We start from the raw sequence: 27,235 nt of genomic DNA, 5'->3' as shown, positions 1-27,235 counted from the left end.
TGGATCGATACGGTTAGTTATTTCTTTCTCAGTAGCAAATATTGTGAGGTTGTTCCTGTTTCGGTGGTAAATCGCATTTGTCAAGTATGTGTTATCTTCTGCAGCGGTGGGTGATTTATCTTCAGAAGGAATGTGTTGTGACTTGCGCAGATATTTCAGTGTTACTGGGGATGCTGGGGAGGTACCTCCCAGGAGCCAACAGAGAGGTCTGAACCTGCTGCAGCTCATTTCTTTCCAACACATGATGATGCTGATACGCTGCTGTTAGTTTTCTGGGACACTGGACAGTGGCAAATATTGACCAATTCCTCATGTATAAAACGGAATTTTTTAGAGGTACAAAAGCTCACGTGGTTTCACCAGTTCCTTATAAGGGAAGAAGAAAGCCTAAAAACTGTATTTCTGGAAGAGACAGAAGCTTTTGGTCTATCAAAGCCTTGCAGGACCCTTTAATGGAAGGCTGAAGCTGTGTTTGAAGGCAGCCCATGTGTTGGGTGGAGGCAGCCGTTGAGATGACAGCCCTGTCCCCAGCTGGCCAGGAAAGCCATCTCCATGAGGACGGTGCTCACCCCTCCATCACCTTCTCAGGGACCTTCTCAGCTGGATCCAGCTGTGTCCACCCACCAGCTCTGTCCGAGGAGCAACTTGTCATTAGTTTGACAGCATGTGCCTATGGGAGACAATGAATGGCTAGAGAACAAATAAACTGTCATGTCAGAGATATTATTGGATGAGAAAACTGATATTTGAGATGAGCTAAACTTATTTATGTTTAAAATCCTTTCTATATATTCTCTATATTTTCTCTTCTGGTTCTCCACCACCACCCGTGTTCCTCAGGCTTTCAAATCATGTCACTGGGATGAGCTTGGCAGCAGAGGCTGCTTGGGAATCGCCAAGACTGGAAGCCCTCAGATCCCCAGAACCCATCATGAATCCAGGCATGGTTCCATTAGAAACCAGCCTTTGATCCACTGAAAGCTTAATATGGCCAAGATAATTCAGATGAAACCATTTTGGGTTCTGCGGCAAAAGAGAGACTTACAAAAATATTCAAACCAGCTCTAACCACTACATCTTCAGCAGTGATGAGCTGCTACCTCTTAATCAACCCCAAGAATAGTTAGATTAGATGTTTTGCTCCATTTTGAACAAATTATGGGATCCTGCAACAAATACTTGTGGGTGGCTAAATTAGTCTTTATAAATGCATAAATTAATTTGGGTTAATTGTCAGTTAATCATCTCAGAAAATGAGGTTTAGGCATTTCTCAAGAAATGCATGCAACAAAATCAGATAGGCGAGATACTTCTGATACTTTTAAGGTGAAAGAATAACAAATCTAAGTAGGCTATTAAAGAACTTTTAGACTCTTTTTGCTCGTCATCCAAAGAATGGCAAGAGAAAAGAGATACAACGTCCCACATTTCTCTTGGAAAGCAACATCGTAACAATTACTTACTGCCATTAAAGCTGGACCTCTCAGTAATATCAGCTGTAGTAAGCACTGATTTATGTGTGACTGACTAATCTGGGGGAGTAAAAGAAAGATAGAGCGAAGGAGATTTTCAGGATTGTTTTCAGAAAGTAAAATTGATATTCAGCTTCCAGTTGGGTAGATGCTTCCATGGGTTGAGAGATGATTGTCTTGAAATCTGTCCTCTTTTAAGGAAGGAACAACATATTACATTACTGTCTTGTTTCAGCTTCATCTACCTCTTTTCACATGGAAATGATGGGCATGTTCATTCTGAGGTAACACCAAAGTGCCACAGAGCAAGTCAAGTTCCTCCACCACTGACACTTCTCTATCTCAAGAAAATGTGGCATCTAGTCCTGCACCCACTGCTCTCGGGAAGTGCATCATCTGGGAGACCATGGGCTTCACCCAGATAAGTAGCATTAAAATCCAGCTGTTACAGGGAATGGTGGTGGTAATTCAGTAGATGGCACTACTACTCCCTTTGAGTTAGGACCAACGCCCATATGTGGAGTTCGGCAAGCTTTGTGCTGTAGCATCTGGCATCCTTCAGCTGTCCCATTAATCAGGTTCTCCTTACTCATGAAACAGCACATCATTAAGGATCCCATGGCATGTTGCACAAGTCTGTGCTCAGCAATATTGGTGCACTGAGCAAACCTCATTACCTTCTGCCTCTTGAATTTTGTGTTTCCATTATAGAAGGTGATGTCCTTCTTGTCAGATGAGGCTGGTAGTTCTGTTTAATAGATTCAACCTTCCACGCTAAAACTGTCTGCATTTCAGTGGGAGGGTGTAGCTGAAATTGTATGTTTTTGTAGAATAATTGGATGCTTTTCAAGAGGGCAGTGTATCAATGTCAATCACTTTTACTATGTTTCTTAAGCTGCTTTGTACATGGTACAGGAACCGAGCATTTGTGTCGGATGGAAATTAATGTGTGGTGATGTGAGCAGAGACTCATTAGCAGGAACTGAATGCAAAGATCTGAGTTAGTTGCAGTGTGATTATGTTGTATTTGTGTGAATTATCTGTGAAAGACTCAAATTGTGCCTAGAGTGTGTTTGGAGACATCTTTCCAGGAGCCAGAAGTGGCAATGTCATTTAAAGGGTGAGGTTAGGAGGGCTGGCATACTTGTTACCATATACAGGGAGAATAAATACAATCTGGAGCAGAGAAGATGTACTGTTATCAGTAGGATTATTCTTATGAGATGAAATTAAAGACCTCTATTTATTTATCCTTGAAATCATGGCCCTAGTTGCATAAATACATCTGGAGGTAAGAAAAACAACTGTTTAAGCTGAAGGAAGCGTTAAGAGAATAACAAATGGTACTGAAACGACAACAGGTATAATTAGGCTGGACATCAGATTGTTTCCAGTAACCTGAGCAGGAAGAGTCTGGAACCACCTTCCACTGAGAGCACAGAGACTAATAGTTTTTAAGACAGAAATTAATCAGCTTATGAAATGGCTTATCTGATGTAGCTGCTGAATATAAAACCCCTTTCAACCCTTTTTTTGTGGTCATACTTAAACAAATAACTAAGATTAGCTTCTTAAGTACATTACCGCAGCGCTCATGCCCTCTTGTTATGTCTCCATCTGCTTTATTGCTTGAACCTGTGATTTTGTCTGGCGCGTGTGGTATGCTTTGTACTGCGTGGTACCTCTAATCCCGGGCATTTTTGAATCTCCCTTGCTGCTGGTTTGTGTAATGCACTGCTGATGTGGAAAAGAATGAATGCACATCTTACACAAAAGCAAAGGAAGACTCCCGTTTCAGGAATGCACTGGCAGGAATCCACCAGACAAAGATTTAACTTACAACCACAAGAACGGACATAAATGGTGCATGATTGTCCTCCTGAAAGAGCCCAGGAATGCCCCTGGACCTCCAGCTGGTGCTCACCCCAGACAATACCCATTACACATCTCTGCCTTACATATGTGAACCTTCACAAAAGCACCAGTCTCTGCTCTAGGCGATGATTTGTATGAAACACAGGTTTTTACTACCAACCTTTCCACTCCAACAAAAGCCTCTCCAGCCCTGTACCTTTTACTGATATGTATGAAACGGTTGGTGATAACTGGCATATTGGTGGGCAGGTGTTTGCTTCTCTGAGTATCAGTACAAGAGATGGAGGAGGAGTGCACGGACAGGGCAACAAGTCAGAGAATAAAACTGTCTATGTCATCTGTATTTTGCAGCCTGAAGAGCCCAACTTTCAGCAGCGTTCCTTTCTGCTTTCATGCAGTTGTCTTCATTTTGAAATCTCTTTGATCTGACGCTGTAAGATTGCCTGGAGACAGATGATTAGCTCAGTGCCAACCATGTATTTGGCACTGAGCGGTAGATAAAATACCACCTCTGCCCTTTAAGATCCCAATTGAAGCTCCAGCCCCGCAGGATGCTGGGAGATTCCTGTTTTCTTTCTATTCCTTCAGCTAAAATGTTACAAAAATCATAAAATTTCTTAAGCTGAGGCCTCCAAAAAGTGTATCTAAAAGCAGATTAAAAACATTAATTTTATTAAGCATGAAGTTTACAAATTATGAAACCATGAGAATATGAAACAAACTTGCCTTACACTTCCAAGATAAATTGACAGCAGAGCTGATGGAAAGTTTTAAAATATTCCTCAGATCTCCCATTGTTCTCAGCATCCTGAATTAAATCTCTAATATTGGTGTAATTACGCTTACAAATATGAGTTTAACTTTCACTAAGAAAAACTAAAACCTTAGCTCGGAGCAGATGTGAAGTACAGAAGTAGTGAGCATTACATGATTCTCTCTAGCTTTTTATACTGTGCTTTCTGTCAGGGAATCCATTCAAATGACTTAATATGATCAGTGTTGATTGTATCCCTGTCCCTAATGGTGAGGAATTTCCACTTGGAGATGTTGCTGGCTCCAGGTGGTGAAGATCCATGACCCATCTAGAGGATGTGCCAATGGCCACATTGTGTACGTACCGCTCCAGGCTCTGCTCTGACCAGGCATGAGGACCAGCTCTCTGCTTTTCTCTTGTGATTCTCGTGCAGCTGTTGGAAGGGAACTCACCCAACCACTGCAAGTGACTCAGGAAATATATTGCAAATCTGTTCCATTCTGGCCACGCTCCAGTGCGAAACACGCCTGGACTGGCCAGCAGCGAGGGTGGAAATCCACACAGGGACGTTCTCCGCATTCCGGGGCACGTGCTGCTTACCGAAAAAAATAAAACCAAGAACTTTCCACTATGTACAGGCACTGAAAGGCTTTCCCTCTCTGACCATACTAGTACTGGGAATACTGTGGTGCCAGCCTCTGTGGCTGGTAGAAGAAACAGCCCACACTCAGAAGTTGCTTTGCTCTCGCTCGGCTTGATTATGTTGTTGAAGCAGCTATGCAAATACTTAGAAGAAAGCAGGCAGGTTGTGTTCATCCTCCTAAGCTCTGCCTTGTAAGGCCAGACCAAAGGCTCACCCAGGCCAGCGCCTTATCCCAGAGGATGCCCAGAGCAGGTGTCATCATAAGTATCCATATGGTCATTGCCATCTTTTCTCTACACCTTCTCCAGCCCCCAACAATTAACAATCAGGTGCTTGCCAAGGCCACTCGTAATATAGTTTTATTTTAAAATGTTAATAAATGCAGAGCTGCTTATTTACAACTAGTGAACAGGAGCACACATGAGCAGTGCAGGGTGACTGCAATAGGTGACTTGATAGCAGAGGAAAAATAGGCTGAAAGGCTGCTCAGGAGGAGCTTTGTGTTTTAATTGCTGAAGACAGTTTTAATTGCCGCCTTTAACTTCTTAATGGGGGTGGTGCAGAGAAGGCAGAGACTCCCCTCAGAGGTGCCTGGTAAAGGACAAGCAGCAGCAGGGACAGGTTGCAGCAAGGGAAATTCTAGTTAGATACAGGGGGAAAAAAATCACCATGACAGCGAACAGGAGCCCAGAGAGGATGTGAAATCCTCACCCGTAAAGATATTCAAAACTCAATTATATGAGGCCCTGAGCAATATAGTGCAGCTTTGAAGTTCGCCCTGCTTCGAGCAAGGGGTTCCTCCCATCCAGAGTTATGCTTTGACCTTATGAATCTGTGCCCTTGATCTTTGACTTTACAAAGCTATGATCTTACTATATTCGAAATGATTTTCCCTGACACCCTTGCTACGTGCTGTCTGCGTCCTCAAAAAGCGCATTTTCCTTTGCACCAGACTGTGCATCCTGAATGTACAGCCCACCTCATTTTTATGTTATTGATCCCTGTTATTTTAATCCCTGCTATCCTGATTGAATTTAATAACAATTTTGTTGTTAGTTACATCTCACCAGAACATCTGTTGCCAACACTTCCCTAGAATTCTCACTGCATTTGTATAATTTGTAGTGCACAGTCCCGTCGCTAGACCTCCCTCACCTCTGTGTTAACTATACAACATGTATTACACGACACATTTCTTTTATCCTCCTTGTGTTTCTACAGATGCAGAAAGTATTGTCAAAACACCTTTTTTTTAAAATCAATGAAAAGATAAAGACAAGGTCAAATCTCCTTGTGCAAGTTCATTCGCTGCTTTCTAGAAGATGGCAAGTGGTTGTCACAGTACAAAGATTTTTAATCAGTAATTTTCAGTAGCCTGTTCTAAAACATTTCATATAGGGATGTTTTCTGTTTTCTCTTGTCCTAAATAAATAAACAAATACTTGTATGTCTGAGTTCCATTAGTTTCTCTGAGTGCACTCTATCACACTGCAACCAACTGGTGCCAAGTGGCAAATATATACTGAACTGTTGATGTCGCAATGGAGGGAGCAATGACCTAATGCACGTGGCTCCCAAAACTCATAGTCCGCTGAGGTCAAACCCAGGCGATGTGTCCACGTCAGGCTGTCCCTCCGTCACCTCCTCATCAGGGTTTTTTGCAGGCGAACCCGTTTGGTGAGGAGCAGTGACATTTCTCATGTTTTCACCCGCTGCTGGCATAAAAACCAACGTCAAATCATTTTAACTTCGTCCCAGACTTACACCCCATTTGCAGCTTTGCTGGCACTTCCAGAATCGCTGTGTGCTAGAGGGTTACGATTTCTGCTCTGCAGATGAAGAATAGAGACGCGAAGGGACAGATTTTCAGAAATTCTCAGCATGTGCTGATGGGACCAAAGGAGGACAACCCTTAGATAGGCAGCCAGCTTTCTTCTTCTTCTACTCTTTTTCTTCTTCTTAATGCTAAGCACTCAGCAGTTCTCAGCAGCCACATCTTTGAGATGCTTATATGGGCCTTGGACTTTTCTTTTAAGGAAAAAAAGCTGGCTGTTAAATGACTTGCCCGAGCTCACACAGGGTGTCTGTGGCAGAGCCAGCAATCCAGCCCAGATCTCCTAAGTCTCAGGCCAGCCTGAACCACAAGACCATTCTTCCTCTCACAAAGATGATCCCCATCCCATAGGAAAAATATTCTAAGAGGATTTAAAAAAAAAAAAATCAAAAAATCCTATAAAAATACTTAAACCTGAACAAATATGTAATAATTGCTATTCAGAATCCATGCAGGGTCTAATTAAATCCATATTCCATAACCTTAATTTAAAACAATCCCAATATTATTTTTAGGTTTTGGATGTGAATTTATTGCTTCTATCAGCAGCATGTTTGGCACCCAATGCCATACAAAACTCTGTGTGTTTCATCAAAGTCCTGGCAAAAACCTTTACTTTCTGGCCGGCTGCTGTAGGCTTGCAGCAAAGAACAACCAGCAGCTTCATTTCCCCCACATGGTGGCTCAGATTAAAAAACATCCTTATTGCTTATGCTACTGTACCCTTAGAAAACAGGGTGGCTGTGTTACTGATAATGTAAGCAAGCCCTTTCTCATTTGCGCTCCAAGCCGCGGTTTGGGATTAAGCTTTAATTCCGGAGATAGGAGTTATATAATAAATCAGAATATGACTCCTAAGCGATACACTTGCTGACCTTCCAGTGCGAGCAGGGGCTGCGGTGCCACGCTCAGAAACCCAACCCCAGCAAACTCTTTCATCTCCTTAAGCAGAATTTCATTTTGCCTCTTGATTTCCAGTGCAAGGTGTGTGTGATGTGCGAGAGTTTACAGAAGCCTCCGAAGTTGAGTCAAGCTGTAGGTGTTGTTTTCACACGTGAAAGAGACAGTAAATGATGTTCTCTTCATACTAATTGAAAATAAAGGCACGTGGCATCGCATATCTCCTGATTATTTTTTTCCTCCTTTTATTCATTGTTTCATGCTTCTGCAATTCCAGGATCAGTAAGAGGAACTAACCACAATAATACTGTTTTTTACAAGATTTCTAACTTAGTTTTGGTCAGGGATAAGAAACTTGAATATTTCTGGTAAATTAGAACAATGCTGCCTCTCTGAACTGAACTTGAAGTCTGTGCCCTGAAGAACTGCAAAGCAGCTGTTTGTCCTTGTTTCTTAAAGCTTCCATCTTGGTTTATAGAAAAGGGTTAAAGGCAACAGGAGGAAAAAGTGAAGACATCAGAATAACTCAGGCCAACTGCAAAGCCAGGACTTTTCTCATGTTCTCACCCTGGGTACCTGCTAGGATAGCATCTCTTTTCTCATTATCCCACAAATAATAAAGGCTCCTCTTCAGCCCTCAATCACTGCCTTGGCCCTGAGCCCTCAAAGCAGATGTGGCGGATGACATTATAAAAATAGTAAGTGAACAGCAATGGCAAAGAGTGGGCTGGACAGGAGGAGGACAGGGACACAGAATTGTCCTGCAAGCGTCAGACAAGCCCAACAACAGCAATTCCTCCTTTCGGTTCACTCTCTGTCCTTCTCACGATGGGACTGTGTATATAAAGTGTCAGAACTTGGCAAAAAATCTCTGATTCGGTAGCGCTTATGTTCAGGTCAGTGGCAACCGCTGTTGAAGGTGATTAAACCCTGACTCCAAACTCACGCTTGAGCAGATGATCAAAATTAAACTTGCGCTTTCAGGATGCTCCCAAAATGAACTGATACAAGGACTAAGTGAGGTTTGTGCTTTGCCACTGAGATGTAGCCGTATGGAGAGAAAAAAACAACGTAAAGACAGGAGCCGCGGTCCGTCATTGCCTCTTTATTTTGCTGTGATATATACATCCAGCCTTGCTTCACTTTGCAAACCACTGTGGCTGGAAGCATCCATCACCTGAATGGTTGGGTTCGATTAATTATGCTCAGTCAAAATGTTTTAAAAGAGGACAGCAATGTCTGCAGCAGTTAATCCTGTCCGTTCAGGTTGTCCAGGACATGGGCATTTTACACTTCAGTTCAATTACAAGACAAATCTGCTAATGGGACATAATCTTTCAGAGTAAACAAGGAAGCAAAGCACTAATATTCTGGCAATTGATTTATGCAGAGTAAATGGTGCAGAGTAAAAGCTTCAGGAAGCCACATGAGTCAGAACAACCAGGAGCTTGTCTGGTGCTGCTTTCCCTTCCTTTCTTCCATAGGAAAAAAAAAAAAAAGGTCATTATGTGAAGACTCTTTTTAATTGATCTGCATCCAGGAGTCAACTATGGCCAAAAGGACACATTATATTCGGTGGGGTTCTGTCCTCTCCCTTCTCTCTTCACCCTCCGCTTTTGGGGGAGCAGGATAAGCAAGGGAAGAAGTGAATCAGAAAAGCCTTTGCTGTGAAGGGTGAGATTCCAGGGCCGTGTGTGCCCGGCAGACGGGGGCTGCAGAGCTGGGGTGCTCATGAGGGTCCCCCCTCTCCCCTTCATCCTTCAGCTCTGCTCTCTGGAGATGCCACCAGTGAAGTCACCAAGAGCGAGTCCCCTGCAGAGGAATGAGTTGTGAGTGCTGAGCCGTTTTTTGATTAAACAGACCTTTAAAGGTTTAATTAAAAGCAATTTCAAATGATGTAACTGCCTTCCCACACGAGCTCAAATTTCACAGGCGAGCTGATCGAACTATTGCTGTGTAATTCCGTGCACACGCCTGTAGCTACGCACACACACATACCCTGTTATCCCTGGCACATTTTTAGAACAGATGCAAGAGAAATAAATGCGAATCCTTTGTAGCTTCTGCCCCTTGCGAGGTTACTTACAGCACGGCGGCTTTGTAACTCTGCCGAGTCACTAATACCCTCCAACAGCCATTTGGACATCATGTTTTCATTAAGCATTTATAGCAAACCAACTGCAATTAAAGATTTATAAATCCTATTGCATTACAGCACAAGTCAGAGCAAGAATTGCCCCTGAGGTCAGCTTTCCGTTTTTTTATTTTCCTGAGGACAATAACACATTGGGATCAGTTATCAGAGAAAAGTGCACCCTCTGCTTCTTCGTGTGTTTCTCTAGATGATCTTAGTTTTGATGGAAGCATTTTTTTTAGGACATAGTATTTATGGAAGAAGGAAGGGCCTGAATATCAGAATACACCAAAAGCTGCAAGTCAGTTTGGGGAGGCTTCCCAAACTCATTTGCACCCCTGACTCAGTTCTTTCGGCACAAGCAGGGATTCAGCACATTATTTCCCATGCCATATACATATAAATGTACTTCAGGCGACGCACCTGAGCCCTCGGAGGGATGTTGGTGCAATGAGCTTGAACCCAGGTTTCCCAAGATGCGACCTCTTCCCAAAAAGACTCAGCCAGCTGCACGGCACAGCTGGATGCCAGAGAAACGTGCAGCTGGATTGTCTTCAAACGTGAATCATAAGAAACTTAAGTGGTTATTTTGTTCTGGAGGAACCTTATACCTCAGCCCAGAAATTGTTGTTGAACTCATTCATGCACCTCCATTTCCAATTAGCAAATTTCACCATAAAGGATGTTGAAAGCAAAGAAAGAGTTATTGAAATCTGAAATTATACTGTGAAATGATGACATTGTTAAGATCAAAAAGCGCATTGTTATAATTGGGTACATCCAGACTTTTACAGCACATTTGGAACTGAAGTCATGTATAAATATTCTTTCTCAGAGTACCCATGGGATTGTGTTTTTCCCAAGGACTTTGAGGCTTTACAGGCTACTCTAAGGAGAACAGTGTTTGCCCTTTCTCTTAAAAGTTGGACCACACCATCCAGATTCAGTCCAGCCTGATCTCTGCTCTTCTGGAATGAGCAGGGAGGGCTTTACCCGTTTGTTTACTAAGACTTTATCAACTGTTACACTGTGAATGCTTAAAGTTACACCTCCAAATTCCAATTTAGTCATCAAAAGAGTGGACAGACTTCAAAACAATTCAGCACTTCACCACCTTCAGTAAAGTCGGTGTTTCAGCGCAACTACATTTTGGCTCCAAGAGAAGACGTGACCAATTTGTGGACGTATTTTTTCCTAATTTTCAAGAGTTTGAGGGTTTTTTTTTCCCACCTTTCTGAAAGACATATGTGTACACAAGCTGTGCAGCACACCCACAAGCGCTCTTGCTTTTAAAGGGTGGTGAATTGTTTCCGGAACGGTTGCAGAAATGTGTGGGTCGCAGGCTGATGTTTTCTGTGCGTTGGTCTCCGTGGCAGATGAACTTCTGCCCAGTTGGCACAAAGCTTCAGCTCTTCCCTCCGAGGGGGATGCGATGGGTGGGCAGGAGGGACATTTGGGACACGGTTCTTGGTTTCATGAAAAAATACTCCTATGGATCTCGTGCAAAATAGCTGCCGTCTCTCCGTGAATATTCAATTCTCTGTGCATGCAAAACAACTCCTCATTCTCCTCCAAACTTGGATTTTTAAGTGTTTCTTATGCTACCCAAGGTTGTGGGGAGTGAGCTGCTCAGACCCAGCTTAATAACACGCTCTCCAGAACGCAAAATCCACCCGTTGCCTGTCAAAACTCAGCACTGAGTATTTGGCTGTTTGTACCTAGGCTGGCTCTCCCCAGGGACCAGCGATAACGTTTTGACTTGTGACAGATGCTTCCTTCATAAGGATATTTTCCAGGCTGACTTTTCCCCAGCCACCTCATAAAAATAGTCTCTTTTTAGTTGAAATGAGTTATTTTAGTTGTTGGGGGGGACTCGAGGGGGGGGCTGTGGTGTTGGCATCCTTTAAAATTTGTCTTTTGATTAAAAATGAAAAATATGAGGCTAAAGTAATTAACATGTGTGTTATTGGATGTACACTGATGATTACATTATAGGACTGGTTATCAAAGGATTACAGTTAAGAGGTTTAATATTCTCCAGCTGATCCTGTAGCAAATTAATCTGGTCTGACCTTTACTGTTCTTTGTTATGTCACCATAGCATCATTTCAGCTGTATCATCCCTCACCGAAAGTTCAAAAAGTAGGGAATTTCAAAAACTTATCTTTTAGGAGAAAGACTAACAAAGCAAAGCTTAGCTTGTTCATCATAACTGATCAGCTGAGGAAAGTAGATCTGAATTGCAAAGCATTACACTGCTGCAAACCTTATATTCTTGTTACAACCAACAAACTGTGAAGAAATCCGTCACCTCTAGAAGGATTAGGCTCAGTACGAGATAAAATGGGAGCTGCTTGGCGCCACATACATATTGAACTAAGTGTTCTTTCCCTAGAAACAAAGGAAAATATGAGGCCAATAGCTTGTATTTAGCTATCTCACATTCGAATCCATCATGTTTAATCCCCGAGTGTCCACACAAAGCCCACACAATTACGTGTTTATAAGTGACGACGCAATCTCACAGCCATGAGGTCATAGCGAGCAGAGTGGATTAAAAACACGCTACTCCAGTATAATAGATCAGCCTTCATAGATAAGAAAAGCTGCACAGTGACAGGTCTCTGAGCTTTTTGTCTGAGTCAGCAGAGAACAAAAGACTAAACCCACTAAATAACTGATATCTGCTTTTCTCTGCTTTTGCTCATCTCCATGTAAAGTGATCTTAATAGATATTTTTACTACTGTCAGAAGAACAGGTTTGTCACTGATCGGGTCTGTACAGATTGATTTTCCCATTGGAAGTGTTCAAACGCGCTGGCACGAGCAGTCAAACACGCCATCAAACACACCATTACAGATGCAGGAGGAGGGAGTTTTCTGTCCCTGTTTTGTTCCCTCCATGGCACGTTTTATTTCTCTCTATTTTCCGGGCAGTCCATCTCCTGCTTAGGAGTTTGGGTGTTGAACGGCTGATTTTTGCCTGAGTTTTTTTGCACCCATAGTCACTTAAAGCCAGACCAGCGAGCAGTTAACAAACTCCTAATAAATACCTTTATATCTAAGCAATACTGAAAGATATCTCTTTGTGCTCGGAGGGTGGGATTATTCCGCTAATAGGATAATCATCATCATCATCTAGACTGAGGACCCCCATCTTCACCTTCCCAGGGCTGAGCTCAATCACATCAGCTGATGATTTAGTCTTTGGTCATTCGAGTGCTCCCTACACTCCGAAAAGTTAATTAAGAATAACAGAGTCTCTCCTGTGAACAATGGCGGCCCTGTTGCTTTAGTTCTTTTAGTAAATACTTCATTTCTGAAACCAGAGCTCTTTAACTGATTTGTGTTACAAGAGTAACTTTCCTTTATAATTAATTAATTGATTACTTAGTTAATTACTTAGTGATGTGATGCTGTATGGGTGTGTTATGGTGCTGGTGTCTCTGCACAAACCGCAGGGATAGGTGTGTGTTTGGAGGGGACAGAGATCGGAGCAACAGGGTGAATTTCCCACCTCTCATTCTGATCCTTCTTCTCATCGTAAATGTTGTCATTTGAAATCTTATAATAAGTTTTACCTATGGTTTTAAAAAAAAATATATAATTAAATTATATAATTATATATATAATTATATATTGTATAATTATATATATAAACCCAAAGGTTTCAGTTTAGTTGTCTATGAATGGTATTTTACCAGTTCTCCGAAAAATTCTGTAAGTGCATGGATTGACACTCGAAACGTTTAATGAATAACTGTGCTGTGGCTAGGAGACATTTGCTTATATCATCTATAGGAAAGATTTAGCATGTGATAGCATCTAATTAATTAAAGTCCTAGTACAACATTTTTGGAAGAATTATAGGTATTAAGATTATTTTCTTCTACAATGACTTGCATTTATTTTGCTTTTAGCTAGCATTTCCATAAAAAATATATTTCCACAAGAAAATATAATTGTAACAAATACTTAGTTCATGAAAGTTTCAATGTGGGTGTCTGGATAGGGTGAATTCTCTCTGGCTACCTCCGTTCTCGATGATTCATTTCAGACCGTGATCAGAACGTGCCCATCTTCAAGCCAGAATTTGCCAAAAGAGTGTTTTGAGTTGCACGTTTAATCTTCTTAACCAAATAAGTTTTTTGTAGTGAACACCAACCAGAATGTTTCTAAAAATTGTTTAATATACTCAGATTGAAATGCCCATCCTTAAAAATGATGTTTTTTTAATTTCCATTAAAACCTGGAATGCACTCAGCTCTATTTCATTTCATAAAAGCCACCCTAATGGACTTTTCTTCAGAGCTCTGTCTTTTGCCCTGTGCAATGAGTTTCAATTAAGCATCATCTTTGGGGTTTTGCATGTCTGGCTCATGATTTTAAAAGAAAAAAAGGAAAGAAATCCTACCGTAATTCATTGCATTTTCCAAAGACTTATTTTACAGTTCATTTTTACCAAATTATAACATGTCTTTGAACTGTCAGGAGTTTGAAGCCAGTTTTTCAGGGCAGCCTTTCCTCTAGTTTTTAATATAACGTTTTCCATTCACCTTTAACTAATCTCAAGCCAGGATTATAAAACAGAAGTACATGGAAAGAGTATCTGGTGAAAAAAGTAAGGAGGTCGTGCTTGAGCACCAAGCAGGTTTGTTTCATGCTTGACCAGCTCTCATTTTCATCTATAAAATGTAATACAAACTACTTGTATCTCCTTTCTTTTGAGCTGTAAGCGACCTGCATTAACCTGGCTACTCAATACCATTGGTTTTATCTTTCCAACACAATAGACACAGAAATCCTTTTTTCCCCCCCTTTTCTCTTTCTTCTCCTCCTATTCAGCTGCAGCACCGTTTGGGAGAATGGAAAAATTAATTGATTTTCCCTAATGATGTCTGAGTGAGCAGATCAGGTTCACTGTGGACAGCAGCTGTGGTTTAATTTGTGAGCGTGCAATTGAAAATTAGACACTCATTGGGTTACTGCACCTGACCGTGGGGCTGGCACATCGCCTACTGGGTCTTAACAAAGTAAAAACCACCAAAAAGTCCGGAAAAATTCAAGTGTCTGTGCGGATATATCGAAGGAAGACGAAACAGCAAACGGGGGGATGACGATCCATCCTTGTTTGTTCAGAAATCAATATGGAAGTTAATCATTTTCTCAAGGAAGTCCAGAAATGTTGCGGTCAAGAGCTACTTTAAGTGTTATTATTGCATTTGGTGGCGTTAAACCCAACTCTACTGATCTGGAATTGCCTCAAGAACCAGAAAGTGAAAGAGAAATACAAAGCAAAAAGCATAAAGTGTAAGGTACTGCGTACTGGTCAATAGTTTGAAGTGCAAGCAAGTTATCAAAGTATTACGTTTTTAGGCATTTAGAAACACATTTTTAATTAAAAAAACCAATTTCAATCTTGATCTATATTTTTATCCTGAAATGGACAGTGTGTGTGAATATCGTTGAGGTTTGGTTTTGTTGTCGTTGGGTTTGTGTGTGTGTGTTTGTTTGTTTTCTCTAGTTCTTCCCGTGTTTAGACTTGAGTTGTTTCACTTCCAGAAGTGTTGTTTTCTCTTAGAAAACAACAAAAAGCATATTTTAGGTGTCCCTAAAATAGAAAAGAAGAGCCAGTGTTTGGCCCATTAGATTTTTCCATTTGAAATCATTAATATTTTGCAATCTGGATGAAGCTGTGGCTGGTTGTACTCTGAAATGTCAGCCAGCATCTTCCAGTTTCACGTACTTGTCATCGTTTTACAGGCTTCAGGTTCATATTACAAATTGGCAAGGAGACTTTTCAGGTCATCTAAGTATTTTCTTATTCTCTTTCCTTTAATCGCACTCTTACAGTTGGAAGAAAATCAAGAGCCAAATTGTAGTTCTGGGCAAATCTATTCACTTTGATATCGCGAGGGCAGCTGTCCTGCAAGCCCCAGGGCACGCTGGGCTGCAACACATCACATATAGCGATAGAACACCAAGGGCAGTGGAAATAATGTTATCCAAAAAGGCACTTACAAACCCCAAAGATGATGCCTCGATGAAAGGATGTAAGGGGTGAGTCGTAGTCTAAATTCTGGAGTAAAGAGTAGCCAATAAGTTAGTTCAGAAAAGGTGGGAGAAAAACTTGTGCAGTTATTACAAGATAATCCATCCAAAGAAAAAATTCCATCTTGTCTCCGAGAACTGGAAGTTGCCCCAAACCCTGTGTTTTCTCTGCCTTTTGCAAATCCTTTGCTTTCAGTGCGTTTCCCTCCGTGTTGGAGGGAATTCCCGCGCTACCCTGCAGCAGCTCCAGCAGCACCAGCAACTCACAGGGCAAGACGAGTTCATGCTTGAGCTCCCTGGGTAAGTGTGGGATGCACAAACCCTCTGAATGTTTCAAAAGCTTTTCTCTTCTAGAAAACGTGACCATTTGTCAAGTTCCTACAGCGAAAGCGCTTTAAACCGAACGGTGCTACAAACCATAGCCCTGCAAGTCACTACTTCCATTTATTCTTTTTCTGCAGTCCATCTTTTAAGTCATTGCAGCAGGGGAAGGTGAATGCACTGATTCTGCTCTCCTGGCACAGCAAGTTTGCTCTCCTTTGCATATATACTGCCCAAGCCAACATAAAAGATTTCTCTGTCCAAATACCAGTTCTTCTGCTGCTTTGGGCTCCAAAAATGAGAGGATTTATCGCTTGTAATTTGGTATTGTCTCAGATTAAATGGAATAGATGTGCACTCGAGCCACTGTTGACATTCCTGTCAGGTATGGATAGCACAGGCAGTTTAACGTTTAAAAGCCAAAAAACATGAAGAACAACCTTCTGTTAGCATTTGCCTTTATTGTGACATCTCAGCTGTGCAGCTGTTCTGTAATCTCCATGCCAAGGAGATGAAATCATCGACTTGTTTGAATTCTTGCTTTTATCAGAGCAGAGCTGCTATCATAATGGAAGGACTAACTTCTTGCCAGGTTAATTGGTTTTAATTTGTTCTTTGCAGGAATCTTCTGACTCGACTGTCATATGGCATTTGTGTAATGCCGACCCTCTTCAAAGCACTTCACCAAGAGCATCTATCTTGGAAAACTCCCTTGCAAACTCTGCTTTATGGTTCTTCCCTTTGTAACGTACAAAGAGGTTGGTGGCCTGATGTTCTCTACATCTTAAACTATTTCTAGTTTTCAAAAGAAGCGATGCCATCTCCCATCATATTGTGGTTGGATGGTTACCTTGGGTATTTGTATCAATATGAATTAAGGTATAAACCAGGATTTTGTTTATAGGAGACTCTTTTTGTAGCAGCAGGCGTCTGATGTATGAGGAACTGTAAGTCTAAAGTGAGCTGTGTTACCAAGGCACTCAGAGTGATTCCTGAGGGGTTAAGATGTGTTTTTATCTCTCCTCTAAGGCTGCAGATCTTCCTTTTAACAAGTAAAAGACAAATATTCCCAGAGCGGCAGAGACGTGTGGCTCAGTGTGGCTGAACAGACACTTTGCGGAGGGACAGAAGGCACCGAGGAAAGGAGCGTATGAAGGAAGAGAGCTTAGAGAAGATGCTGGAGGAAAACCATTCATCAAACTTCAGGAAAACACACTGCAAATATTCCTCTCTTTACAAAAATTAATGACTGAAGGTAATATGATTGCACTGGGACAGATAAACTCCTTGCAAAATGTGTTTCGTGATGTTAAAGTAACTCCAACTGTTGCAAGAAAATCGGTGATGGAAGCAGGAATGGGTGTCCTTGACACAGAGCATCACTCTGCTCCTGCTTTTACACCCATGGAAATGTTGTTTACACACTTTCTCTGCTGTCATTTTAGCTTAGAAAGGGCCCCTTTGCACCAGCTGTCTTAGTTTTTGAGAGCCTCTGTCATTCAGTTTCCAAACTCGAACTTTCTGCATTATATTTCCTGCAAACTATTCCTGGCCATTCCTGCTCAATTGTATTGAACTCGAGCAGACTGGTACTATTTCAGAGGAGTTTGCAGACAACAAATAGCAGCATTTGCTAAATAGATGACTGCCAGATTCTACGTGGAAGAGCAATAAAATACGAAGTACATAACTCAGCTCCACATAGCATGGTCTGGCTGCTTGCCCTTTTGCCTCTGAATTGCTTTTTGAATCCCTGCCCTGCCCAATACAAGTGAAATTATTCTAATTATACAGTTTGAAAGAGTCCCTAGTGACATGCTGGATACTGATCATTTCCTAGTTCACTGCAAAACAATTTCACATATAATGCCGATTACACAAAGGGTCATGAGCTCATAGAAACTCTGAAACTGTCTTGAAAGCTTTGTATTCTCTCCCAGTCTAGGTCACTTTTGGGTATGGATTAAAGAAAGATGATGAACCTTCTGTTATTTTTAAAGTAAGCTTCTAGATATTTTATTCTTCTTAATCTCAGACTTGCATCCTCTGAAGAAATAGAAATCTGTTCTTTTCCTTATTCCATTTTCAGATGCATGATGAATTAACCAGGTTGTGCTTGTCAGCTCTGTTTATTAAGATGGACTAAACCCAAGCCCCAGAACCCAAACAACATGCTCCCCAGAGGAAGTTCAAACTCTGATCCAGACTTTTTACCTGTTTCCCCTTTTGAATGACCCAAACCCAAATTTTAAGGATGCTTTCCTTGAGATTTGTTCTATTTCTAATGACTAAGAAGAGGACCTGCAGCAAAGTCCTGGTCTCTAGCTCAGGAGGAGATAAAATACAGGTATAAAGACCTGGCTGTTCTCTGAGAACATTTTTTGTTGCAGAGTTGTGCAACAACGGCTGTTTTTATCACCACTGTGTTGTAAATTAACCATCTAAACAGGCCCAGGAAGATGGATATAACGCCTTCGGTCATCATCCTGTCTCTGCAGGTGACCCGTCCCGACAGACCTGGGCAATGAGGGTCTTTTACGGTAACATCGTCCCAATCTGCAACAGTGGAAATTGTATGAACGTCTTTTTCCTCATTGACTGTCTCATGCTCTGAGGTTCTTTGTATCCCTGAATACGTGCTTATAACTACAATTCTGTATAATTGAGGTCATCACATTATACAGCCAATTACATAAAATGACCATTGTTAGTCATAATGATTTCTCACAGGATAAAATGGAGACAAAACATGCACTTTGCAAAACTCGTGTCTAATATTTTTCCAGGGCTGGTTATTGTTCGCTGTCTGGTAGGTTTTAATTTCATCAAAATTTTGAAAATGGAAAACTGTCAACAAGGTCTATGAGCATCATTGGGCTTCCGTCACAGACAATTCCCCACGCTGGTGTCTGGGGCTGTAATACTGAGCTTATGGGATTTGACTTAACACCAATCAGCAGCAGCATCAAAAATATGAAGTGAGAAAGAACAATATTCAGAAGAAGTGAAGGTCTCCCTCTCTCCCCTTTCCCTATTCCAAGCCTGATGGATTTCCAAGAGTCCAAAACAAAAGATGTGCTCGGCTGTTGTAATGACCTCACCTGCAAAACACTACGCACAGTCATGCCAGCACAGATTTTTCATGTGCATGTAATACGCAATTATCCAGCACTGGTTTTCATATCATTTTTTTTTCCCCCAGTAGTTTAATCAACAGAAAAATAGTCACGCACCACGCAACAAAGTAGTGGTCATGAGCAAACATGAAATAATTGCCTTTAGTGCGGGGTGGTGACCTTGATTAGCCAATAAACCAACCTACATTTTTGCAGAAGGCTACACCTGGACACAAATTCAGTGTTGGTGTTTTTAATAGTCTTGTTGCAGCTTCTTTATTCCCTTCTGTTAGTTTACTATTCTGTTGTGTGGGTGGTGGGGTTTTTGTTCAATTCCAATGTAGCAATGGAACTAGAAAGAGAAACACAGCAACCTAACGAAGGTTAACTCTGTGCGATCTATAGGATACACCGGTCCCTATATTTTGAGCCACGTTGCCATGATGTCTCCCCATGTATTGCACAGTTCTTTGGGGAAAAAAAAAGAGAGAGAAAAAAAGAGAGGTCTCATGCTCAAAATTAGCAGTTTGCCCTTTGGGTCTGCTGGGGAATAATTAATAAAACCCAACTTTGGGTCACAAAATGGGTAATCTCAGCGCTTGCACAGACAGCTCCAATCTTTCCCAATCCCACAACCACTCACAACGTCGAGCAGGGGACTGAGAAACTTTTTCTAAATTAAACTTGGCTTGGATGTTTTGGTGAACTTGTCTCTGTTCTAATAAATATTTTCCCCCTAAAATTACGGAATTGTCTGTTTCATTTCAAACTGTTTCTTCACCCCAGGATTCAGAAAGAGCGATGTTTTTTTAATGTGGAAATTTCTTGCACAGGTCCTTTTGTCCTTTGAGCCAAATACCATTTTATGTTTCTTAAAGATTTATTTATTGATATTTTTTGGCCCACCTGATCAGTTACACAACCACAGATCACAGACGGGATGTAACCACCAGTTGAAAAACTTTGTGAAAAGTGTCTCGAAGCGGCCAAAGCAGCTTTATCAGTATCACACTGATTTATTTAGCACATCCAATGATTTACTACAGCAGTTGGGTTATGCTTGAATAATCTCTTTCTTTTTTTTAAATCTTTCTTGGTCTCTTCTGAAAAGTCGACACATGTAACCACTATTGTTTTCTATTCTAATCTTTTCAAAGTTTTAGGGTTTAAATCATCTCTAATAAATAAAAACTTTCAGTTGAAACACGAGAAGGAAACTTTTTGCTTTCCAACTACTCCTGACCATATGGCACATTCAAGTTTGCTTTAGTTTGGGGTTTTTTTAATGCTTTCTGCTTCTGTTTGTTTTGTAATTAAGAAACTACTTGAATGAGAGAAAAAATATATATATCTTGCCTATCTCAGATCCTTTATTACATATAGAGCTCAACTTCTTTGAAGTTTCTGACAAATCCCATTCATTTTTTTCCTGTTACACACTAAGGTTTCAATGTTTAGCTCAAGCTGAAGTGCTGAAATGGCAGAACCAGTCGGCACTGTAACTCTCATGAGATTTCCAGTTACATTTTGGCAGCCTAGAAGGCCAAGCTCTGGATATTTTGGAGAGGTATCTACATTAATCTGTTCATACCTGTGTCATCCATCAGCGTGGATGGATTAGCTATTAAGTTTATCGTACAGGAAGGCATTGCCCGCAGCAGTTTTTGTGGGTTTTTTCCATCCTTATTGCTGGGGCGCTGCAGAGATGTCGAACAAAGTGATGCTCCTTTGCCTGGAAAAACTTACATTTTAGTGGCATTCTTTATTACAGGTCCCCTTCTTTTCACAAACCCTTCTTTAGGCAAGGTAAGTGGGGTCAGTCCTGATTTAAAGACGGGAAACCAAAGCTCACAAGTGTAAATGATTTGCCCAAAACAACGGCAAAATCAAAATACAAACACGGAGCTCTCGACGTCTCCTCTGGTGCCAAAACCACCAGCGCATCATTCTCTCCCCTTTGCAAGGAAAAAGCTGCTGGTTCACGTCTCCTGGGGCAGATTTCCAAACCAGTGACTACTGGGATTTTTAAAACTAAGCGGTTGTGGGGGTTTGAGTATCTAACTAACCTTCCCAAACAAGTTCTTCTGCATCTTGGAAATCTGATCTTTCTCCTGGGCACAGAGCATTTCACGGTCCATCCTCTGAAGATTTCAGAGCCCTCTCAGACATCCAATTGTCATTTTAACTTTTGCAGGGAAAAACTGTTCCAAGATCTTCAAGTGCAGCTCTAGTCATTTTTCCAATTGATAAAGACACCACGGTGAGTCCCGTCCCTTCCATTTCCAAAGGCATAAACAAGGAACAGACCATTCTGCGTTTGAATCACAACCAGAGTAGCGAAGTCCTGAAATCCAACACATTATCTCATGGTAAATACACTCCTGTTCTATATGATTAATATGCTTTCTACTTAATTGAAGTGTGACACACAAAGCAAAAAATGTTAATTGAATTTTATAGCTCCTGGAAGTTGCCAGGTTCTCGGGAGATAATTTTGCTGAGGGGGTAACTTATCTTTTCAAGCTTTATTTCTTTTTGGTTTTGGAAGCGTTGAAGGAGCATTAGCTTGGAGAGACATTTATTGGCCTTGGTTTCTTGCAGCTAATGGCTATTTTATTTTTCAGAAAACATGCCTCCCTTGGCTCTTAACTACAGTTTGTGTAGAAACCTCATTAAAGGAATAAAACCAACCGTGTTCACCAAAGCTCTGATCTCGAGCCTTATCTCAGATTTAATCTCTGTTTGAAATGAGGTCTGATTCCTGACCCGCTTCAGTTGAACATCCCATCACCTGCCAGATTCTCTGCTGAAATGCAACTTGTCTGTTCCCTTGTGACTCAGGCTGCATCTAATGCTACAGCAGCTGCATCTGGGAAAGCCGGCTCTGAGCTTGTGCTGGCCTATATATGGCCCATTAAGACAGGAAAAGAGCTAATTAGTGCGATTGTGAGACTATCATGCATCGATTTTGGTTGTTTAGAAGACGCTTTTGTTATACACTGAGTATTGATCGTCATATAGAAATGAAGACATTTGTAAGGTAATTGCTGCTCGTGCAAGTCCATGCAATATATTTAAAATGTAGTAGCACTAGATCTGTGATCCTCTGTAAACACATTATGCTGATGCAGAAACAGAAATTCCGCACCAGAAATACGTGCACTCTCCAGAGTATTAAAGACATTTATTTGGCAAAAGCTTTGCCAATGATGCCTGGAAGACCACATGCTCCAGTCTGTTCTGTTCATGGGGAAGATAAGTTTGACATATACGTATATTTATATATCCTCTGTAACAATATCAGTAATTGCTCGTTAGCTCTTGAGAAGCAGCCCTTCTTGATTTCTAGCAGATTGGTTAAGTTTGGGTCCGCTCCCAAGGAAAACTGAAAATAAATAAAGTTAGTCACTTCTCATCTAGCAAATACCTGTTCGCATGTGCAGGAAAAGACAAGAAACCCACATGCTGTCTCATTGGCAGGTTTATTAGAGGAGCCATTAGCGTTCTTATTAATGGATCTCCTAGATTTTCTTATTAGTGGAGTTGCCAGACCTGCAGCAACCCAAGGTCTCTTTTGCTTCTTGTTACGCTTTTAGCCTCAGTATTCATCAGATGCACAAGCTAAGGTCAGCTTAATTAAATAAAGCTGGTAGTTAATTTGGAACAGATATTCTGATACAGAATATGGGAAGAGAAAAAGAGAAAATTAAAAAGCAAATGAGAGAAAAGAATAATAGACTATTTCTAGCTGCTCTGTGAAGTCTCCCCAGTTTCTCCACACTCGGCTGCACTCACTGGGCTGGTGTGGGGGTCAGTCCTGGACCATTTTGCGTAATGGACAAAGCAGCACGTGAAATTATGGGTTTTGGCTCAATAGAAAAAGAGTGGTAATCACACATCCCAGCACCACCACCACCAGGAAAAGTGCATTACTGACCCGTGAGATCTCTGATACAGAACCAACCCCTCCTCAGGTTCGCTTTCTGAAGCTTCCTTCATGCTAAAGCAGCACCTGGCAGATGAGTGGATATCAAGGCATGCCAGTCCGGTCTGTGGCTTTAAACCACATCATCTTCATCCCCATTACAAAGAAAAACGGCTCCTTTAAATCCCCGTTATACTCCTGGATAATTGCGAACAATCTGCTGTGGTCTCTAGGGAGAAACCCTTAAATCTTAGACTGCTTGTACCTTGTATTTTAAAAGTATTGCATTAAAGCCCACATATGTTCCTCGATTTTTATGCAGAAATCACACTAATACGCTTAAACAAGAAATCCACTCATTTTCAACACAGAACACTTGTTTACAGATTTATTTTTGCTACACTTGGATACAAGTTTCAGATCACTAATGCGGGGTCCTCATATATGGCTCCTATTTTTTAATTAATGAATAATGTTGACCATGTGCTTGATAACTTGTCTTCACGGAACGATTTTCTGCTGTGCCATGCAAGTACAGAATGTACAATACTAATTAGCTGCTTTGCCCATCTAATTAAAATGTTTTGTGCATGCCAGTAAACGTAAATGCACAATTAGCGCATATTTAGTTAAAAGGCCAAGCAAGATAAAGTACAACTATTATTAGCCAGAACAAAAATCTTCATGATCTTCATCCATATTGAGGTGTAATTAAGTTTGTAAAATGTGCAAATCAGCTCAGCTGATTATTTAAGGTTTGGAAAACAGGCCTAAGTTAGAAAGTACAATGCTAAGGATTTGGGTGGCGTGGGTGACTGTGGTTTCATGACTATGGTTACTATCAGCTGTTTGTTGTCTACAGACTAACTATAAAAAGCTCCTAAGCCAAGTGTGAAAGTAATTAGCGTTAGGAAGTTGTGTTAACAGGAATGAGAAAAGTAGTCACAGGAGATCTTCATTACCGATGAAGAGTATTAAATGTCAGTTGTATCAGATGGTTTGTGTTGTTGTGTGTCTTTCTACTTAAACGTAGGAAGTAAGTAAAAGTCAGCTCATTGTCAGCTCAGTTCAATAGCAAAAGCGAGTTTGAGGGGAAAAAAGCTGGAAAAGCATGTTTTCTCTCTGTTGTTGAGCTTTTGCTGACTCGATATCTAGAAATATTGCACTTTTCAGTGCTTGAGATTATCTGGGATTATAAAATGCTTGAAGAGTGAGCATCAGAGTAGATAAAAAGAAACTTTCATCCAGGGAATTTGCAGCATTCTTCACTGTGGTGTTTTATTTTCAGGTCAGAGGTAATTCCCCTCAATCTGAAACACAAGGTCTTTTAGAAGAGCGCTGCCCCTGACACAAATTAGCGCTTCGCAGCAGCCTGACAACTCATTTTCTTTCAAATTTACATAGGGAACTAATTAGAGGGTTTCAGCTTATGTCTGAAAACTGGCCACGACATTGCATTGCAATAATCATTGCTGCAGCTCCCACTTAGTCCAGTTGCTTCCAGGACTGGAATGAACATCTCAAAGTCTGTCCACCTGAATTCTTGGACTAAGGATGTTCTGTGTGCGTCTGGGAGGGTTTCTCAGGGTGATGCCCAAGCCATGGCACCCCAGGATTTCAGTGCAAGACTTTGCTGGGCTCCATCCGACGCTCCACGTGGCCCGTTCGGGATCTGCTGTCCCTTCAAGTGGCACAAACAACTGGGCTCCCACGAGGAACAACCAGGTATGTTGACATGTAAATAGACACCTTGAACATGTGGAGGTAAAACAGAGAGAACCACTTATCTTCTCAGTAAGAGTATTGCTGATTGCCTTTAAGCGAGTTTGTACTTAAAATAACAATATTATCTTTATATTTGAATAAAATTTAGCTTTATTAATATTTACATTTTCTTCCCCCTTCTTCACTTCTTCTCCTGAAGTTTAATTCCTACCTATTTCACACATAGCAAAACATTTTCTTTCCCATACCTCTCTAAATCTGAGTAGTTTTCAGCAAAGCAAAACAGAGAGAAGCAATTGAGAGCTAATGAGCGGTGCAGGCTGATATCAGACCCCAGATAGGCAGGGTTGATGCTTGTTAAATGTGTCTGCAAGTTCCAGAAGGCTAATTAGAGCTAAGCATATTCTTCTCATCTTACAGGTACTCTGTGTCCGTGGGATATAAGATATCAAAAAAGACTTTTATTCCCCGATCCTTTAACTGTGTGTCAAAGCAATCAGCCCTAGATGATGTTTCATCTTTCTCAAGGTGTTGCTAGGTACTAATTACCCTCAGGGCCTTATAAAAAGGGGAGAAAGCGCAGCGAAGGATTTCTATGGAGACAGTTTTCTTGCCCTCCAGGATCTGTCATTACAGGCTGCTGCAACATTTATTTGCATGTCGTGGTTCTTGAAGGGATGGACTCTGCATTTCTTAATACAAGGATATATTGCTGCTTCAGTGGATATTTTAGCAAACTGATTTTCCTCACTCTATAGCCAGGGCTGCCTGTAACATCTCCAAAGCTGAGCAATATTTATACTTCTCAAGTCTTTGCTAGTTTGGTTCAACCAAGGAGAACTTCCACCCTGGACCAGCGGCCTTTCTGCTGACTAGTTTATTATATCACCATAAAATAACAGTAAAGCAGAGCAAATAATACAGTTTCAGGTGGAAGTGCTCAGAGCTGAATCAAGCTCTGAATGTCCCAACCTTGATTAAATTCCCAATGTCCTCACAGGTGGAGGAGTGGGAAATGTTCTCGATTCCCTAATAACCTCAGCTCTACGTGCTCCAGCGCTCGGGCACTTTCTAATAAAGGGCTTTAGGAAACTGGGTATGGATTTGGCCTACCCAGATACCTGGTTTTTTATGATATTTTTTTACGGTTGCATTTACTGTGAAGGAAGGAAGGGGTGAGAAAGTTGAGTTCCGTGCCCAGCCCCAGAGCCCCAGCACTTTACAATATTCCCACATTCCCAAGGACCAGCCGATTCTTGGCAGATCGATGTTATTGTCAAGCTCACCTAAAATGCTTATGGCTGCTGTCAAACTCTTCATGACACGGCAGAGTACATCTTGTTTGTGGATATCCTAGCCTTTTAAAACTTGATTTCTGACTGTTAATTTACCCCATGCACCCTTGTAACTATGTAATCACAGTCAATTCCTTCATTGGGGTGACTGAATCCAAAGCGTTTGGGCTTTTTTGGGTCATGTGTGCCAGACCTCATAGCAACCTTAACTAACAAACCCATGTTCCTCTTCCTCTTTCATGTACTCACTTTCCAGGATCGGTCTCTTTCCAAAAATAACATTAATTTTGGCCCCATACCTATGCCATTTCATGCTGGTATACGGCTGGAGCAGTAAGGATAAGAATAAAGCTCTCTGTCTTTAAAACATTTCTCTTTCAACCACAGTGGAGACCTTTTCTTTACATCCTTTGTATTTCTGCGGGGTAAGAGAGGGTGTTTTGCAGTAAGGGAGTTCGGTGCCCAGTGCTAGTGACTCGAGCAGCATCCACCAGGACTGTTTACTGGACTTGTTCCCATCCCATTCTGATATTCTTCAAACATCAAGGGGAGTTCAGAACCAGGGGCACTAACCTACTTTAGTCCAACTTACAACATTTATCCAATGCATTATGCATTTAAAAAAAAGGGGAGAATAATGCAGATATTGAGGTATACAGGGACAGAAATGGCAGGAGAGGCTGGCCCTGGAATACTGTGCTCTGTTTCAATGGCTGCAGCAAGAATCAGTAGCTGGCAGCTACTGATTAAAAAATTCTAACAAGAAATTAGATGAACACTTTTAACAGCAGAGTGACATAATCCTTGGAAAGAAATTACTGCAGGAGTGACTGGACCCTTTTATCTCTTCACAGTGGGGGCAGGTGCCTTTCTAGAAGATCTACCAGGCTAAAAGCCTGGACTTTGGTGGGCTGTGAACTGGGGAGACTAGAAAGGGGCCAAGTAACACTTCACCTCTCACCTTAAACTTTCATGAATCAGTGAAAACCAGACTTATTCCTTTTGAATGCACAAGCTCCAAGCCATGACAGAGTTTTACAGACCCGTGAAGTCTGCAGAGTAGGTGTAATGCGATCACAATATTTGCTCATAGTGAAAAGGACACAAGAACTCGCTTAGCAATGTGTGCGCTCGGGGAAACCGCCCTACTAATGTCCCTGCAAAGGAGAAGGGGACACTTTGTGTGTCAT

This window comes from Nesoenas mayeri, assembly GCF_963082525.1.
Source record: "Nesoenas mayeri genome assembly, chromosome: 19".
In the NCBI taxonomy this organism is placed as follows: domain Eukaryota; kingdom Metazoa; phylum Chordata; class Aves; order Columbiformes; family Columbidae; genus Nesoenas; species Nesoenas mayeri.
The sequence above is the reverse complement of the archived record's forward strand: the minus strand, read 5'-3'. Positions refer to the sequence as shown.